The sequence below is a fragment of the Tursiops truncatus genome, chromosome 1, assembly GCF_011762595.2.
Source record: "Tursiops truncatus isolate mTurTru1 chromosome 1, mTurTru1.mat.Y, whole genome shotgun sequence".
Classification (NCBI taxonomy): Eukaryota; Metazoa; Chordata; class Mammalia; order Artiodactyla; family Delphinidae; genus Tursiops; species Tursiops truncatus.
Genome location: NC_047034.1, coordinates 27,387,336 through 27,406,216, shown reverse-complemented (window position 1 = coordinate 27,406,216; position 18,881 = coordinate 27,387,336). Strand labels below are relative to the sequence as shown.

General features: G+C 38.7%; 1 protein-coding gene across 1 annotated transcript in view; it reads right to left on the bottom strand.

Moving 5' to 3' along the window:
• The window catches only part of AKT3 (AKT serine/threonine kinase 3), a 384,719-nt gene that overhangs the window by 200,433 nt on the left and 165,405 nt on the right, over positions 1–18,881 (bottom strand). The gene's annotated exons all lie outside the window — the stretch shown is intronic.

Below are 18,881 nucleotides of genomic sequence, written 5' to 3'. Positions count from 1 at the left end.
TGTATTCTGCTGGGTTTAGATGGAATATCCTTTCTCTCTTTCTCTGTGTGTGTGTGTGTGTGTGTGTGTGTGTGTGTGTGTGTGTGTATGTATATTATCTGGTCTAATGTGAAATTTAAGGCCAGTATTGCCTTACTAATTTTTCTGTTTGGATGATCTGTCCATTGATGTAAGTGGGATGTTAAAAGTCCCCTATTATTGTGTTATTGTCAATATCTCCCTTTAATATTTGCTTTATGTATTTAGATGCTCCTATGTTGGGTGCATATATATTAACAATTTTTATATGTTCTTCTTGATCCCTTTATCATCATGTATATCCTTCGTTGTCTCTTGCTAAAGTCTTTGCTTTAAACTCTATATATTGGCATTTTGTATTTACTGGCATTTTATTTATTGCTTTCTGGTTGTTTTTGTGGTTATTTTTTGTTCCTTTCTTCTTCTTTTGTTCTCTTCCCTAGTGACATGATGACTAGATTTAGTATCATATTTGCATTATATTAACATTGTATGTGATTATTTTAAGTTGATGATCACTTAACTTCAAACACATTCTAACAATCCACCCCCATACACACATTTAATGTTTTAGACATATTTTACATCATTTTGTTTTGTGTGTCCCTTAACTACTTATTGTAGCTATAAATGATTTTACTACTTTTGTCTTTTAACCTTTCTATTAGCTTTAAAAGTGATTGATGGGCCCCCCGCGCTTGTCCAGGCGGCCGGAGCCGAGAGGCGCATCCCGGCCGGGAGAGGAGGAGGACCACGAGTTGCTCGAAAGGGACCAACTCGCAAAGTGCACAGGAGAAAGGGCAGCGGACGCGCGGCCGACAGGGGTGGTGGCGCCCGGACCCCGCGTCGCGCCGGTCCCAGCGCCCCGGCCCCTACGGCCCGCGGCATGGCCCGGGGCTTGGCGCTGCCGTTGCTGTGCGTCCCATCCGTCTGGGCGGCCGCCGCTCTCCTGCTCTGCGTGTCCGGGACCTCAGATACACCAGAAATACATCTACACGTGCAACAACTCCTACAGAACACCTACTGAACGCTGGCAGAAGACCTCAGACCTCCCAAAAGGCAAGAAACTCCCCACGTACCTGGGTAGGGCAAAAGAAAAAAAAGAAAAAACAGAGACAAAAGAATAGGGACGGCACCTGCACCAGTGGGAGGGAGCTGTGAAGGAGGAAAAGTTTCCACACACTAGGAAGCCCCTTCGCGGGCGGAGACTGCAGGGGGCGGAGGGGGGAGCTTCGGAGCCGCGGAGGGGTGCACAGCAACGGGTGCGGAGGGCAAAGCAGGGAGATTCCCGCACAGAGGATCGGTGCCGACCGGCACTCACCAGCCCGAGAGGCTTGTCTGCTCACCGGCCGGGGCGGGCGGGGCTGCGAGCTGAGGCCGGAGCGCAGGGAGAGGACTGGGGTTGGCGGCTTGAACATAGCCTGAAGGGGTTAGTGCACCACGGCTAGCTGGGAGGGAGTCCGGGGAAAAGTCTGCACCTGCCAAAGAGGCAAGAGACTTTTTCTCCCCTCTTTGTTTCCTGGTGCGTGAGGAGAGGGGTTTAAGAACGCTGCTTAAAGGAGCTCCAGAGACGGGCGCGAGCCGCGGCTAAAAGCGCGAACCCCAGAGACGGGCGCGAGCCGCGGCTGAAAGCGCGGACCCCAGAGACGGGCGAGAGCCGCGGCTGAAAGCGCGGACCCCAGGGACGGGCGGGAGACGATAAGGCTGCTGCTGCCGCCACCGAGGGGCCTGTGTGCGAGCACAGGTCACTCTCCACACCCCTCTTCCTCGGAGCCTGTGCAGCCCGCCACTGCCAGGTTCCCGGGATCCAGGGACAACTTCCCCGGGAGAACGCACAGCGGGCCTCAGGCTGGTGCAAAGTCACGCCGGCCTTTGCCGCCGCAGGCCTGCCCCGCACGCCGTGCCCCTCCCGCCCCGCCGGCCTGAGTGCGCCAGAGCCCCCGAATCAGCGGCTCTTTTAACCCCATCCTGTCTGAGCAAAAAACAGACGCTGTCCAGCGACCTACACGCAGTGGCAGGGCCAAATCCAAAGCTGAGCCCCTGGAAGCTGTGAGAACAAAGAAGAGAAAGGGAAATCTCTCCCAGCATCCTCAGAAGCAGCGGATTAAAGCTCCACAATCAACTTGATATACCCTCCATCTGTGGAATACCTGAATAGACAACCAATCATCCCAAATTAAGGAAGTGGACTTTAGGAGCAAGATCTATGATTTTTTTCCCTTTTCCTCTTTTTGTGAATGTATATGTGTATACTTCTGTGTGAGATCTTGTCTGTATAGTCTTGCTTCCACCATTTGTCCTAGGGTTCTATCCGTCCATGGTTTTTTTTAAAAATTTTTTTTCTTAATAATCAATTTTAATTTTAATAACGTTATTATACTTTACCTTCGTTCTTTCTTTCTTTCTTTCCTTCCTTCCTTCCCTCCTTTAGACAACGAATCATCCCAAATTGAGGAGGTGGTCTCTGACAGCAAGATTTATGATTTTTCCCCCTTTACCTCTTTTAGTGAGGGTGTATGTGTATGCTTCTGTGTAAGATTTTGTCTGTATAGCTTTGCTTCCAACATTTGTCCTAAGGTTCTATGAGTCCCTTTTTTTTTTCTAAGTAAGAATTTTTTAATTCAATAATTTTATTATACTTTATTTTATTTTTACTGTATCTTCTTTCTTTCTGTCTTTTTTCCTTCTTTCCCTCCTTCCTTCCTTCCTCCCTCCCTCCCTTCCTCCTTTCTTTCCTTCTTTCCTTCTTTGCTTCTTTCTTTCTTTCTTCCTTCCTTCCCTCCTTTCCTTCTTTCTTTCCTCATACTTCTACTAATTCCCTCTACTTTTTCTCCCTTTTATTCTGAGCCGTGTGGATGAAAAGCTCTTGGTGCTCCAGTCAGGAGTCAGGGCTCTGCCTCTGAGGTAGGAGAGCCAACTTCAGGACACTGGTCAACAAGAGACCTCCCAGCTCCACATAATATCAAACGGCGAAAATCTCCCAGAGACCTCCATCTTAACACCAACACCCAGCTTCACTCAACGACCAGCAAGCCACAGTGCTGGACAACCTATGCCAAACAACTAGCAAGATAGGAACACAACCCCACCCATTAGCAGAGAGGCTGCCTAAAATAATAATAAGGCGACAGACACCCCAAACACACCACCAGACGTGAATCCGCCCACTAGAGAGACAAGATCCAGCCTCATCCACCACAACACAGGCACTAGTCCCCTCCACCAGGAAACCTATACAACCCACTGAACCAACCTTAGCCACTGGGGACAGACATCAAAAACAGCAGGAACTACGAACCTGCAGCCTGCAAAAAAGGAGACCCCAAACACAGTAAGATAAGCAAAATGAGAAGACAGAAAAACACACAGCAGATAAAGGAGCAAGATAAAAATGCACCAAACCTAACAAATGAAGAGGAAATAGGCAGCTTACCTGAAAAAGAATTCAGAATAATGATAGTAAGGATGATCCGAAATCTTGGAGATAGAATGGACAATAGAATGGACAAAATGCAAGCATCAGTTAACAAGGACCTAGAAAAACTAAAGATGAAACAAGCAACGATGAACAACACAATAAATGAAATTAGAAGTACTCTAGATGAGATCAATAGCAGAATAACTGAGGCAGAAGAACGGATAAGTGACCTGGAAGATAAAATAGTGGAAATAACTACTGCAGAGCAGAATAAAGAAAAAAGAATGAAAAGAACTGAGGACAGTCTCAGAGACCTCTGGGACAACACTAAACGCACCAACATTCGAATTATAGGGGTTCCAGAAGAAGAAGAGAAAAAGAAAGAGACTGAGAAGATATTTGAAGAGATTATAGTTGAAAACCTCCCTAATATGGGAAAGGAAATAGTTAATCAAGTCCAGGAAGCACAGAGAGTCCCATACAGGATAAATACAAGGAGAAATACGCCAAGACGCATATTAATCAAACTGTCAAAAATTAAATACAAAGAAAGCATATTAAAAGCAGCAAGGGAAAAACAACAAATAACACACAAGGGAATCCCCATAAGGTTAACAGCTAATCTCTCAGCAGAAACCCTACAAGCCAGAAGGGAGTGGCAGGACATACTGAAAGTGATGAAGGAGAAAAACCTGCAGCCAAGACTACTCTACCCAGCAAGGATCTCATTCAGATTTGATGGAGAAATTAAAACCTTTACAGACAAGCAAAAGCTGAGAGAGTTCAGCACCACCAAACCAGCTTTACAACAAATGCTAAAGGATCTTCTCTAGGCAAGAAACACAAGAGAAGGAAAAGACCTATAATAACGAACCCAAAACAATTTAGAAAATGGTAATAGGAACATACATATCGATAATTACCTTAAATGTAAATGGACTAAATGCTCCCACCAAAAGACACAGATTAGCTGAATGGATACAAAAACAAGACCCATATATATGCTGTCTACAAGAGACCCACTTCAGACCTAGAGACACATACAGACTGAAAGTAAGGGGATGGAAAAAGATATTCCATGCAAATGGAAACCAAAAGAAAGCTGGAGTAGCAATTCTCATATCAGACAAAATAGACTTTAAAATAAGGACTATTAAAAGAGACAAAGAAGGACACTACATAATATTCAAGGGATCGATCCAAGAAGAAGATATAACAATTGTAAATATTTATGCACCCAACATAGGAGCACCTCAATACATAAGGCAAATACTAACAGCCATAAAAGGGGAAATCGACAGTAACACATTCATAGTAGGGGACTTAAACACTCCACTTTCACCTATGGACAGATCATCCAAAATGAAAATAAATAAGGAAACACAAGCTTTAAATGATACATTAAACAAGATGGACTTAATTGATATTTATAGGACACTCCATCCAAAAACAACAGAATACACATTTTTCTCAAGTGCTCATGGAACATTCTCCACGATAGATCATATCTTGGGTCACAAATCAAGCCTTGGTAAATTTAAGAAAATTGAAATTGTATCAAGTATCTTTTCTGACCACAATGCCATGAGACTAGATATCAATTACAGGAAAAGATCTGTAAAAAATACAAACACATGGAGGCTAAACAATACTCTACTTAATAATGAAGTGATCACTGAAGAAATCAAAGAGGAAATCAAAAAATACCTAGAAACAAATGACAATGGAGACAAAACGACCCAAAACTTGTGGGATGCAGCAAAAGCAGTTCTAAGGGGGAAGTTTATAGCAATACAAGCCCACCTTAAGAAGCAGGAAACATCTAGAATAAACAACCTAACCTTGCACCTCAAGCAATCAGAGAAAGAAGAACAAGAAAACCCCAAAGCTAGCAGAAGGAAAGAAATCATAAAAATCAGATCAGAAATAAATGAAAAAGGAATGAAGGAAACAATAGCAAAGATCAATAAAACTAAAAGCTGGTTCTTTGAGAAGATAAACAAAATAGATAAACCACTAGCCAGACTCATCAAGAAAAAAAGGGAGAAGACTCAAATCAATAGAATTAGAAATGAAAAAGGAGAGGTAACAACTGACACTGCAGAAATAAAAGAGATCATGAGAGATTACTACAAGCAACTCTATGCCAATAAAATGGACAATCTGGAAGAAATGGACAAATTCTTAGAAATGCACAACCTGCCAAGACTGAATCAGGAAGAAATAGAAAATATGAACAGACCAATCACAAGCACTGAAATTGAAACTGTGATTAAAAATCTTCCAACAAACAAAAGCCCAGGACCAGATGGCTTCACAGGCGAATTCTATCAAACATTTAGAGAAGAGCTAACACCTATCCTTCTCAAACTCTTCCAAAACATAGCAGAGGGAGGAACACTCCCAAACTCCTTCTACGAGGCCACCATCACCTTGATACCAAAACCAGACAAGGATGTCACAAAGAAAGAAAACTACAGGCCAATATCACTGATGAACATAGATGCAAAAATCCTCAACAAAATACTAGCAAACAGAATCCAACAGCACATTAAAAGGATCATACATCATGATCAAGTGGGGTTTAATCCAGGAATGCAAGGATTCTTCAATATATGCAAATCTATCAATGTGATAAACCATATTAACAAATTGAAGAAAAAAAACCACATGATCATCTCAATAGATGCAGAGAAAGCTTTTGACAAAATTCAACAACCATTTATGATAAAAACCCTGCAGAAAGTAGGCATAGAGGGAACTTTCCTCAACATAATAAAGGCCATATATGACAAGCCCATAGCAAACATCATCCTCAATGGTGAAAAACTGAAAGCATTTCCACTAAGATCAGGAACAAGACAAGGTTGCCCACTCTCACCAGTATTATTCAACATAGTTTTGGAAGTTTTAGCCACAGCAATCAGAGAAGAAAAGGAAATAAAAGGAATCCAAATCGGAAAAGAAGAAGTAAAGCTGTCACTGTTTGCAGATGACATGATCCTATACATAGAGAATCCTAAAGATGCTACCAGAAAACTACTAGAGCTAATCAATGAATTTGGTAAAGTGGCAGGATACAAAATTAATGCACAGAAATCTCTGGCATTCCTATATACTAATGATGAAAAATCTGAAAGTGAAATCAAGAAAACACTCCCATTTACCATTGCAACAAAAAGAATAAAATATCTAGGAATAAACCTACCTAAGGAGACAAACGACCTGTATGCAGAAAATTATAAGACACTGATGAAAGAAATTAAAATTGATACAAATAGATGGAGAGAAATACCATGTTCTTGGATTGGAAGAATCAACATTGTGAAAATGACTCTACTACCCAAAGCAATCTATAGATTCAATGCAATCCCTATCAAACTACCACTGGCATTTTTCACAGAACTAGAACAAAAAATTTTGCAATTTGTATGGAAACACAAAAGACCCCGAATAGCCAAAGCAATCTTGAGAACGAAAAAAGGAACTGGAGGAATCAGGCTCCCTGACTTCAGACTATACTACAAAGCTACAGTTATCAAGATGGTATGGTACTGGCACAAAAACAGAAAGATAGATCAATGGAACAGGACAGAAAGCCCAGAGATAAACCCATGCACATATGGACACCTTATCTTTGATAAAGGTGGCAGGAATGTACAGTGGAGAAAGGACAGCCTCTTCAATAAGTGGTGCTGGGAAAACTGGACAGGTACATGTAAAAGTATGAGATTAGATCACTCCCTAACACCATACACAAAAATAAGCTCAAAATGGATTAAAGACCTAAATATAAGGCAAGAAACTATCAAACTCTTAGAGGAAAACATAGGCAGAACACTCTATGACATAAATCACAGCAAGATCCTTTCTGACCCACCTCCTAGAGTAATGGAAATAAAAACAAAAATAAACAAATGGGACCTAATGAAACTTCAAAGCTTTTGCACAGCAAAGGAAACCATAAACAAGACCAAAAGACAACCCTCAGAATGGGAGAAAATATTTGCAAATGAAGTAACCGACAAAGGATTAATCTCCAAAATTTACAAGCAGCTCATGCAGCTCAATAACAAAAAAACAAACAACTGAATCAAAAAATGGGCAGAAGACCTAAATAGACATTTCTCCAAAGAAGATATACAGACTGCCAACAAACACATGGAAGAATGCTCAACATCATTAATCATTAGAGAAATGCAAATCAAAACTACAATGAGATATCATCTCACACCAGTCAGAATGGCCATCATCAAAAAATCTAGAAACAATAAATGCTGGAGAGGGTGTGGAGAAAAGGGCACACTCTTGCACTGCTGGTGTGAATGTGAATTGGTTCAGCCACTATGGAGAACAGTATGGAGGTTCCTCAAAAAGCTACAAATAGAACTACCATATGACCCAGCAATCCCATTACTGGGCATATACCCTGAGAAAACCGAAATTCAAAAAGAGTCATGTACCAAAATGTTCATTGCAGCTCTATTTACAATAGCCCGGAGATGGAAACAACCTAAGTGCCCATCATCGGATGAATGGATAAAGAAGATGTGGCACATATATACAATGGAATATTACTCAGCCATAAAAGAAACGAAATTGAGCTATTTGTAATGAGGTGGATAGACCTAGAGTCTGTCATACAGAGTGAAGTAAGTCAGAAAGAAAAAGACAAATACCGTATGCTAACACATATATATGGAATTTAAGAAAAAAAAATGTCATGAAGAACCTAGGGGTAAGGCAGGAATAAAGACGCAGACCTCCTAGAGAACGGACTTGAGGTTATGGGGAGGGGGAAGGGTGAGCTGTGACAGGGCGAGAGAGAGTCATGGACATATACACACTAACAAACGTAGTAAGGTAGATAGGTAGTTGGAAGCAGCCGCATGGCACAGGGATATTGGCTTGGTGCTTTGTGACAGCCTGGAGGGGTGGGATAGGGAGGGTGGGAGGGAGGGAGACGCAAGAGGGAAGAGATATGGGGATATATGTATATGTACAACTGAGTCACTTTGTTATAAAGCAGAAACTAACACACCATTGTAAAGCAATTATACCCCAATAAAGATGTTAAAAAAAAAAGTGATTGATGTACTATCATTACTATATATTTGCCTGGTTACCAATGAGATGTTTCCTTTATTAATTTTCATATTTTCTAGTTGTGGTCTTTTATTTCCCAGTCAGGGAAGTCCCTTTAACATTTCTTGTATAACTGGTTTGGTGCTGCTCAACTCTTCTAGATTTTGTCTATAAAACTATTTCTCTCTCCATCAAATCTGAATGACAGCATTGCTAGGTAGAGCATTCTTGATTGTAGGATTTTTTTCCTTTCATCACTTTAAATATATCACGACACTCCCTTCAGGCCTGCAAAAGTTTCTACTGAAAAATCAGCTCATAGTCTTAAGGACGTTCCCTTGTACATAACTACTTGCTTTTCCCTTGCTACTTTCAAGATTCTCTTTCTTTAAATTTTGCCATTTTAATTACAGTATGTATTGGTATGAATCTCTTTAGGTTCATTTTATTTTGGCCTCTATGTCTCCTGGACCAGATGTCTGTTTCCTTTTCCAGGTTAAAGAAGTTTTTAGGTATTATTTATTCAAATAAGTTCTCTCTTCTCTCTCTCTCTTCTCCTTCTGGGATCTCTTATAATGTGAATGTTAGTATGTCTGATGTTGTCCCCAGGTCTCTTAAACTAACTTTTTTAAAATTCCTTTTTCTTTTTTCAGTTCATCTTGTGTGATTTCCACTACTCTCTGTCTTCCAGTTCACTGATCTTTCCATCTATCATCTAATCTACTATTGATTCCTTCTAGTGTATTTTTTATTTCAGCTATTGTATTCTTCAGTTTTCTCTGGTTGTTCTTTACATTTTCTAACTCTTTGTTAAACTTCTCACTGTGTTCATCCTTTTTTCTCCTGAGTATGTTGAGCATCTTTATGATCATTACCTTGAACTCTTTATCCAGTAAATTGCTTTCCTCTACTTCACTTAGTTCTTCTAGGGTTTTATCTTGTTCCTTTGTTTGGAATATATTTCTCTGCTACCTCACTTTGCATAATTCTCTGTTTTTATTTCTATGTATTAGGTAGGTTGGTTACATTTCCCAGTTTAGAGAAATGGACTTATGTAGGAATCACCATATGGGGCTTAGCAGCACACCTCCCTCTGGTCACCAGAGCTATATGGTGCCTCCATGTGGGCTGTATGGGCCTTCTCTTGTGGCAGGGCTGACCACCATAGGCACAGTGGTAGGGGGTGTTGACCCCCGAGTTGGTTGGATAACAGGCCCTGACATGTGGAGGCTGCCAGCCTACTAGTGGGTGGGGCTGGGTCCCAGTACAGCTGGCTTCATGGTCCAGGAGGTGCTGAGGCTAGTTCTTATCTTCTGGTGGTCAACGCCAGGTTCTGGGGTCACCAGCTTCAGGGCCCAGGGTATTTGGGTGCTACCCGGTTGGTGGGATAGCTAGGTCATGTCCCAAGCCAGCTGTTTGTGGGTTCTGGGAGGTCCCAGTGATGCTACTGGCCTGCTAGTAGGTTGACTGTGGTGCCTAAGGGCTCCCAAGGCTGATCCAGACCCACTGGTGTGTGGGGCCCTGGGGCTGGTGGGCAGAGCCAGGACCTGTTGGGTTCCATGCTGGTGCTTCCTGGCTGATGGGTGGGCAAGCTACCAGTGCTGATAATCTAGAGGGAAAACTTCAAAATGCTGCTTACCAGCACCAGTGTCCTTTTGGTAGAAGGAGCTCTCCAAAATGGCTGCTGCCAGCATCTATATCCCTAGGGGGAGTCATAGTTGCCTTCTGCCTCTCTGGGAGGCTCAAGGTCATCAAGCAAGTGGGTCTGACTCAGGCTCCCTTCAAATTACTGCCTCTGTGGCCTCTGCATTGGGAGATTTTACATGAGCCCTTTAAGAGCAAGTCTGTTTCCTACAGTCCTCCAGCTCTCCCATATGTGAGTCTTGCTCACTTTCAAAGCCAGACATTCTGGGTGCTCCTCTTCCTGGTGCAGGATCCCTGTGCTGGGGAGCGTGAGGTAAGGCTTGGACCTCTCACCCTTTGGGGAGAACCTCTGCAACTGTCTCCACTCTTCCTACCCATTTTTATACCTTTAGTTTTGAAAAATCTCTCCTGCTAGTCTTCAGGTTGTTCTCATCTGTAAACAGTTGCAATTCTGATGTGCCTGTGGGAGGAGTAGAGCTCAATGTCTCCCTTCTCCACCATGTTGGCCATACCTCTTAAATTGTTATCAATATTTGACTGAAATTATTAAAATATTCAACTGAAATATTTCATTTTACTTTTATTTCTGGAAAATATTTTAGGTCATTAGCACTTATTTTCCTTCAGCACATTAACTCTGACTATCATTCCATTCTATACATTCCATGTCAGTGGTTTCTGTTGATCTCTTACCTCTTGATCTCATTGTTGCTCCTCTGAAGGCAAAGTATCTTTTATCTCTATGTGCTTTGTTGATTTTCCCACTTTCTTTTGTTTTCAAAAGTCTAACAAAACTAGGTGGGTTTTCCTTCTATTTTTTCACCATAAGATTTATAGGACTTCTTGAATAAGTGATTTGATATCTTTTTAGACATTTTATAAAGTTTTCAGCCATTATCTCTTCAAATACTTTCTGCCCCATTCTTTCACCCTTATTTTTTGAGGCTCCAAATGTGTGTTATGTAAGCCCATCTCACTGCATTCCCTTTATCTTACATTTGGCTCTTATTTATCTTTATTTTCTATCCTTCTATCTTTTCATTTTTCAACTGGATATTATTAGAACCATATCTTTGAGTTCACTAACTTTCCCTAATGCTAGGCCAAATTTATTACTAAAACCTCCCACTAACACTAAGAACTTTAAATATCTTATTTTTAATTTTATAATTCTCATTTTATTCATTATTTTATAATTTCTAGCTCTATGCTGAATTTCTCAGCCTTAACTTTTATTTCCTTGAACATACTAATACATATTTATTTTAATCTGCCTGATAACTCCATTATCTGGAGCCCCTATGAATCTGACTCTGTTGTCTATTTTGTTTTTGTGGTTTTGGCCACACTGTCTTGAATATTTATATACTTGTTTTTTTTTAATGAGTATTGAACAATGTACATGAAAAAGGAAATAGTTTGAGGCCTAATAAGATATAATCTTCTTTTAGAGATTTGCTTTTAGCAGGCTTGTAGGAGACTCGCAAAAGGGGATTATGTTAACCAAATTTAAGGAATGAGATAATTTAATGCTAGACTTCAATCCTTAAAAGGTAAGTCTAAATCCAGTTTACATTTTATTCTAGGGTATAGTCCTTTAGAAAGCCAACCTAAAATATAGTCATTTACCATGTCTCCTTTTGGTAGGCCCCAGATTCCAAAATTTGATTCACAGATCTGACAGTTACTCCAAATCTTAACATCTCAGACATGTCTTCTAGAATTGGCAGATACCCCTAGAGAAAGAGTGGGCTCACTTTTCTGGGTTTCTTTCTTCCAGAGTGTTTTGACCCATAATTCTTCACAGCCTTATTGGCTCTTGGATGTCACCTCCCCCCAACCCTTTTTGTGAAAATTCTGTCCAGCTTTTCTAGTAAGTTCTTAGCTGGACTACTAACCAAAATTACCTAATTCACCATAAGTGAACAACACAGATATGTGTGTGTGTGTGTGTGTGTGTGTGTGTGTGTGTGTGTGTGTGTATAAAAGAATATTGGGCCCAAGTATTTCACTAACTGAAAGAAGGTATCCAATTTTCTAATTCTTATGCAATGTTGGAAAATGCAGTCAATTTAGAAAACAGAACAGAGACCCCTATGAAAACGTATTCATCTTAAAGTATATATCACTTATACAAAAACTAAATAATTTTCATAAGCTAATCATTTATGTGAAACAAGTATTTAATTAAAATATCTAATATATGAGTGCTGCTAAAGCTCAAATAAGGCATGGAGTAGGGAGAACTTACAGTGATAGGGGAAGCCTATTGGTATTGTGAATAAGTATCACAAGATGTTATAGGTAAAATATAACAAGTATGTATTGAGTACAGTGGTGTCTAAGAAAAACAATGGAAAGTTTGGGATGGGGATCAAAAGAAAAAGGTGATTTATAAATGGAAATGTACAATGAGTTGGTACAGGAAGAGAATGTGAGGAACAGACAGACAAAGGAAGGTATTCCTCTCATAGGGGCAAAAAAAGCCAGAAAGAGCTCCAGGTGATGTGAGAACCCACTATTAGTATTTGGTAAACTACAGGTAAATAAATATAGCTATAACACAAGGGGCATGTATGTGTGAACATGCAATTGGGGGTGTGAGTGTAGTGGGGCATGGTGGTGACAAAGTGATCAGTTATAAGAAAAGAAAATGACTTGTTTCATAATGTCAATGTTCCTGTATGACATAATAAAGTATATTTAAAAAATCATATTTAACAGTGAATATTTTGAAGTGCATTTATTAAAATTGGAGAAAAAAGTATTCTGCTGTCATGAAAATTATTAAATATTGCTTAGAAACACAGAGAAATAATAGACAATATGATCAGAAAGGAAGAGACAAAACTGGTGTTACCTGAAGATGCTATGTCAACAAAAGAATAAATGTTTTGAGTTACATAATAAACAGAAACCAACAGCTTTCGTTCTAGACACAAGAAATAAGAAAAAATAATGACAAACATCCTAATCACAAAAGCAATAAAAATATGAAATAGCTACAAATTAGCTCGCTGTTTCAAACAGAGAGAAAACTCTACCAAAGTATTTAAGTAAATATAAACAGCATGTACTCTAGTGTAATGCTAAATATTATAAATGTATCAATGTTTTCCAAATTAATTTATAAGTTTAAGGCAGTTCATTTAAAATACTAATAAAGGGCTTCCCTGGTGGCGCAGTGGTTGAGAGTCCACCTATCGATGCAGGGGACACGGGTTCGAGCCCCAATCTGGGAAGATCCCACATGCCGCGGAGCGGCTAGGACCGTGGGCCATGGCCACTGAGCCTGCGCGTCCAGAGCCTGTGCTCCACAACGGGAGAGGCCACAACAGTGAGAGGCCAGCGTACTGCCAAAATAAAATAAAATAAAATACTAATAAAGATTTTCTTTAGACCTTAAAAAAATAACCTGAAGAATGCACTGGAGGCATCAGAAAAATGGCAGAATAGGAAGCCCTAGATCCTCCTTCCCCCCAAAGAGACACTGACTCAATAACAATACATAGATTAATTTCCTTTGTGAGAAATCCAAAAATCAGTTAAGAGGCTCCTGTATCCCAAGTAAGCAGCCTCTCCCTCAGGGGATAAAGAGAAGAGTTCAGTGTGCATCCAATAGTCTGGTTTTTCGGGAACTGCCCATGGGACTGGGTTCTGTCTCATCTGACTTGGAGCACTGATGGGACCTGGCATAATCTAGAAGCCTAGGTAGTGCTGAGAACAAAACAGAGCTAGGGGACTTGCAGTGGCTCCAGAGAATCTGCAGTACTGGAGACAAGCACTAGAAGGAGTAAGAGATTATGAGCTCCTGAAAAAAGAAACCCGCAAGTCTTTCTAACTGGAGATTTACATGCACCAATCCAGAGAAGTCACATCCACAGACAATGATGAAGAGTTCACTAGAATCTGTAGCTGGAATCTGTAGAATCTTTCCTTGCACAAAGCCAATTTCTAAAGATGGGAGAGGTGGCTGTTTTTACAAGTGTGCAGATCCCAACACAAACTTACAAGACAAATGAAGAAACAGGGAAACATGACCCAATTAAGAGAATTAAATAATTCTCTAGAAACAGACCCTACAGACAAAGAGGTATATCAATGATCTCACAAAGAATTCAAAATAACTGTAAGAGAGATGCTCAATGACCTCAGTACAATGATACTTGAACAATATGAGAATATCACCAGAGAGAGAATATATATTTTTAAATTGAAGGTTAAGAATACAATAACTGAATTGAAAAATTAAACAGACAGGTTCAACAGCAGTCATGATCAAGTAGAAGAAAGAATCAGCAAACTCAAAAACATGTCATTTGAAACTATCCAGGTAAAGAAGCAACAAGAAAAAAGAATGAAAAGGAGTGAAGAAAGCCTAAGGGACATATGAGGTACCATCAAATGGACCATTAAATGCATTACGGGAGTCCCAGAAGGAGAAGAAAGGGAAAAGGGGGCAGAAAGCTTATTTGGAAAAATAATAGCTGAAAACTTCCCAAATATGTGAAAGGAAGGGGACATGCAGATTCAACTAGGATGAACCAAAAAAAAAGTCTACTCTAAGACACATTATAATGAAATTGTCAAAAGTCAAACACAAAGAGAGACTCTTTAAAGAAGCAAGAGAAAAGCTACTCATCACCTACAAGGGAGTCTCCATAAGACTATCAGTGGATTTCTCAGCAGAAACATTGCAGGTCTGAAGACAGTGAAATGATATATTTAAAGTGTTTAAAGGCAAAAACTGCCAACCAAGAATAAATAATTGTCAAAACTTTCTCCTTCAAAAATAAAGGAGAAATAAAGACTTTCCCAGGTAAACAAAAGCTGAGGGTGTTCATGACTACTAGACCTGCCTTACAAGAAATGCTGAAGGGAGTCCTTCAAATTGAAACAAAAGGACACTAGACAGAAACACAAAAAGATATTTAAAATACATAACATCGGAATACTGTAACAATGGTATGTAAGTCACTTAATTCTCGTACAGAAGTTAAAAGACAAAAGTATTTAAAAAACTGGGCTTCCCTGGTGGTGCAGTGGTTGAGAGTCCGCCTGCCGATGCAGGGGACACGGGTTTGTGACATACCGCGGAGCGGCTGGGCCCATGAGCCATGGCCGCTGAGCCTGCGCGTCCGGAGCCTGTGCTCCGCAACGGGAGAGGTCATAGCAGTGAGAGGCCCGTATACCGCAAAAAAAGAAAAACAAAATAGTATTTAAAAAACTATAAATATAGAAACATGTTAATGGATACTCAATATAAAAAGATGTGATTATGACACCAAGAACATAAAGTATGAGGATTTAAGTAAAAGAGTAGAGGTCTGTATGCAACTGAAGTTAAGTTATTAACATTTTAAAATAGATTGTTATAACTTTAAGATATTTTATATCAGCTCTAGGGTAACTACAAAGAAAATACCTATAAGAAATACACAAGAGAAAATGAGAAAGAAATCAAAGCATGTTAATACAAAAACATCAATGAAACACAAAGGAAGATGACAGGAGAGGAAAAGAGGCACCAAAAAAAAAAAAAAAAAAAAAAACGAAACAAGTCAAACAGAAAACAATTAAAAAAATGGCAAATCCCCATCAGTAATTACCTTAAAAAGGTAAATGGATTTAACTCAATAAAAAGATACAGAGTGGCTGAATGAATAAACAAAGATCCCATGATATGCTAAAGATACTCAATTTAGATATTAGGACATACATAGGTTAAAGTACAAGAACGGAAGAAGATATTAAATAATGATAAACAAAATAGAGCAGGGTAACCATACTTTCACCAGACAAAATAGACTTTATATCAAAAACTGTCACAAGAGACAAAGAGTGACATTATATAACGATAAGATGGTCAATTCACCAGGGAGATATAACAATTATAAATATGTGTGAACTCAACAAGACAGCAATATATGAAACAAACACTAACAAAACTGGAGAAGTGACAGCATTACAATAATAGGAGATTTCAAAACCCCTCTTTTAATAACAGATAGAATATCCAGACATAAGATCAATGTGGAAACAGAACTTGAACAATGCTATATAGATCAAAGTGCTCTAACAGACATATACAGAACATTCCACCCAACAGCAGCAAAATAAACATTCTTCTTAAGTGCACACTCCCCAAGATAGATAACATGTTTGGTCATAAAAAAGTCTTAACAAAGTTAAGAAGACTGAAATCATACCAAGTATCTTTTTTGACCACAGTGAGATAGAACTAGAAATCAATACCAGAAAGAAAAGTGGAAAATCTGCAAATATGTGCATATTACATACTACAGAACAACCAATGAATTCAAGAAGAAATCAAGAGAAATAAAAAAATCTTGAGACAAATGAAAACAAAAATACCATATACCAAAACTTACGGGTTGCAGCAAAAGTGGTACTAAGATGGAAGTTTTTTGGCTATAAATGTCTACATTAAAAAAGAGCAAAGACCTCAAATAAGCAACCTAACTTTATACATACACACTAAACCTACAGTTAGCAGAAGGAAGAAAATAATAAACATTAGACCAGAAACACACAAAAGAGAGAATAGAAATATTCAATGAAAGTAACAGTTGGGTTGCTGAAAAGATCAACAAAATTGACAAAGCTTTAGCTAAACGAAGAAAAAAAGGAGAGAAGACTCAAATAAAATCAGAAGTGGAAGAAGAGACATTAAAACTGATACTACAGAAATAAAAAGGATTATAAGAGATTACTATAAACAAATAACCTGCTTTTTAAAATGGCCAAAAGACTTGAATAGTTATTTCTTCAAAGAAGATATACAAATGATCACAGTTATATGAAAAGATGCTCAACATCATTAATCAACATGGGAATGCAAGTCAAAACCACATGAGACATCATGTCACACCTGTTAGAATGGCCTCTATAAGACTGTGAGAATGTGGAGAAATTGGAACCCTTGTGCACTGCTGATGGGAATATAAAATGGCGCAGCCACTATGGAAAATACTATGGAAGCTCCTCAAAAGATTAATTAACACAGGAGTTTGGGATTAACAGGTACAAACTACTATATGTAAAATACATAACCAACAAGGACATACTGTATAGCACAGGGAACTACACTCAATATTTTATAATAACCTATAAGGGAAATGAATCTGAAAAAAAAATAGATTTATATGTATAACTGAATCACTTTGCTGTATACCTGAAACTAACACAACACTGTAAATCAATTATACTTCAATTAAAAATTTTTTTTAATTAAAAAATTTAAAAATAAAACTATCCTAAGATCCAGCAATCCACTTCCAGGTATTTATCCCAAAGAATTGAAATCAGGATCTCGAAGAGATATTTGTACTCCCCCGTTCACTGCAGTATTATTCAAAATAGCTAAGTGATGGAAACAACCTAAATGTTCATTGATGGTTGAATGGATAAAGAAAATATGGTATAAACATATAATGGAACATTATAATCTTAAAAAAAAGAAGGAAATCCTGTCATATGCTACAACATGGACGTTATGCTAAGTGAAATGAAACAATCACAGAAAGACAAATATTGTATGCTTCCACTTATATGAGCTATCTATAAGGTGAGGTAGTCAAACTCATAGAAGCAGAAAGTAGAATGGTGGTTGACAGGGGTGGGAAAGGGAAATGGGGAGTTGCCATTCAGTGGTATGGAGGTTCAGCCATGCAAGATGAAAAAGATATAGAGATCTGCTCTACAGTAATGTGCATATAGTTCATAATACTATACCATAACTTAAAAATTTGTTATGTAGATTTCATGTTATGTTTTTTAATCAAAACTTTTAAAGAATGTACTAAAAAAGCTGAGACTATTTTGAAAAACTAGTAATAATTATTAAGATATGGCTTAAGTCTAGCTTTGCCAACATAAATGAAAAAAGTAATGTTTCAATGGGATGTTATAAACCCACTAAGAATAATATTTTCAAAGACTATATACTGACATGGGAAAAGTTCTGTTCATTCAGCCAGTTAACAAATACTATGTCAGACCTTGGACTGCGTGCTAAATATAAAATAATGAGCAAGGAAGATATGATACTTGCTAGTCAAGAATCTTACAGTCAAATGAGAAAGGCAAACAAAGATTACAGTGGAGATATACTTGATACAAAGGATACAAGGAGATAACTAAGTATATAGCAAGGGAGTCCTACCTCTTCTATAAGAGTCAGAGAATATTTTGTAGGAAATGTGACATTTTAAGCTCTGATCTGAAAGATACATGGTAACTAGCCCAACAATGGTTATGGGTGGAGACATAAGCAAACTGAGGACCCAGCACATAGAAATGGCCAGGGAAGACAAGGGTGTGTGGGGAGGGAGGACATACCAAATTTTATGTATACCAAAGACCTAAATACATCTGCACAGAGTAAGACTGGAAGAATATAAAAGAAAATATTATCAGTCCCTAACTCTGGTTGTAGAATTAGAATTCTGAGTAAATTTTCATTTTTTTCTATTTTTCTTCTTTTCTATATTTCCTGAAGTAATTAATCATACATTACTGTTTACTATTTATTGATGAAAAGAGTATTATTAAAATAATACTTTACTATTTACTACATTTGGGGAAGAGGTTGTTTTTGTTTTAAATCTTAGACAATTCTCTTAGGACCTAATTTATTCATTTGGAAAATAAGGCTAATAACATATAACTTCACAAAGTTTCTGATTTGGATCAT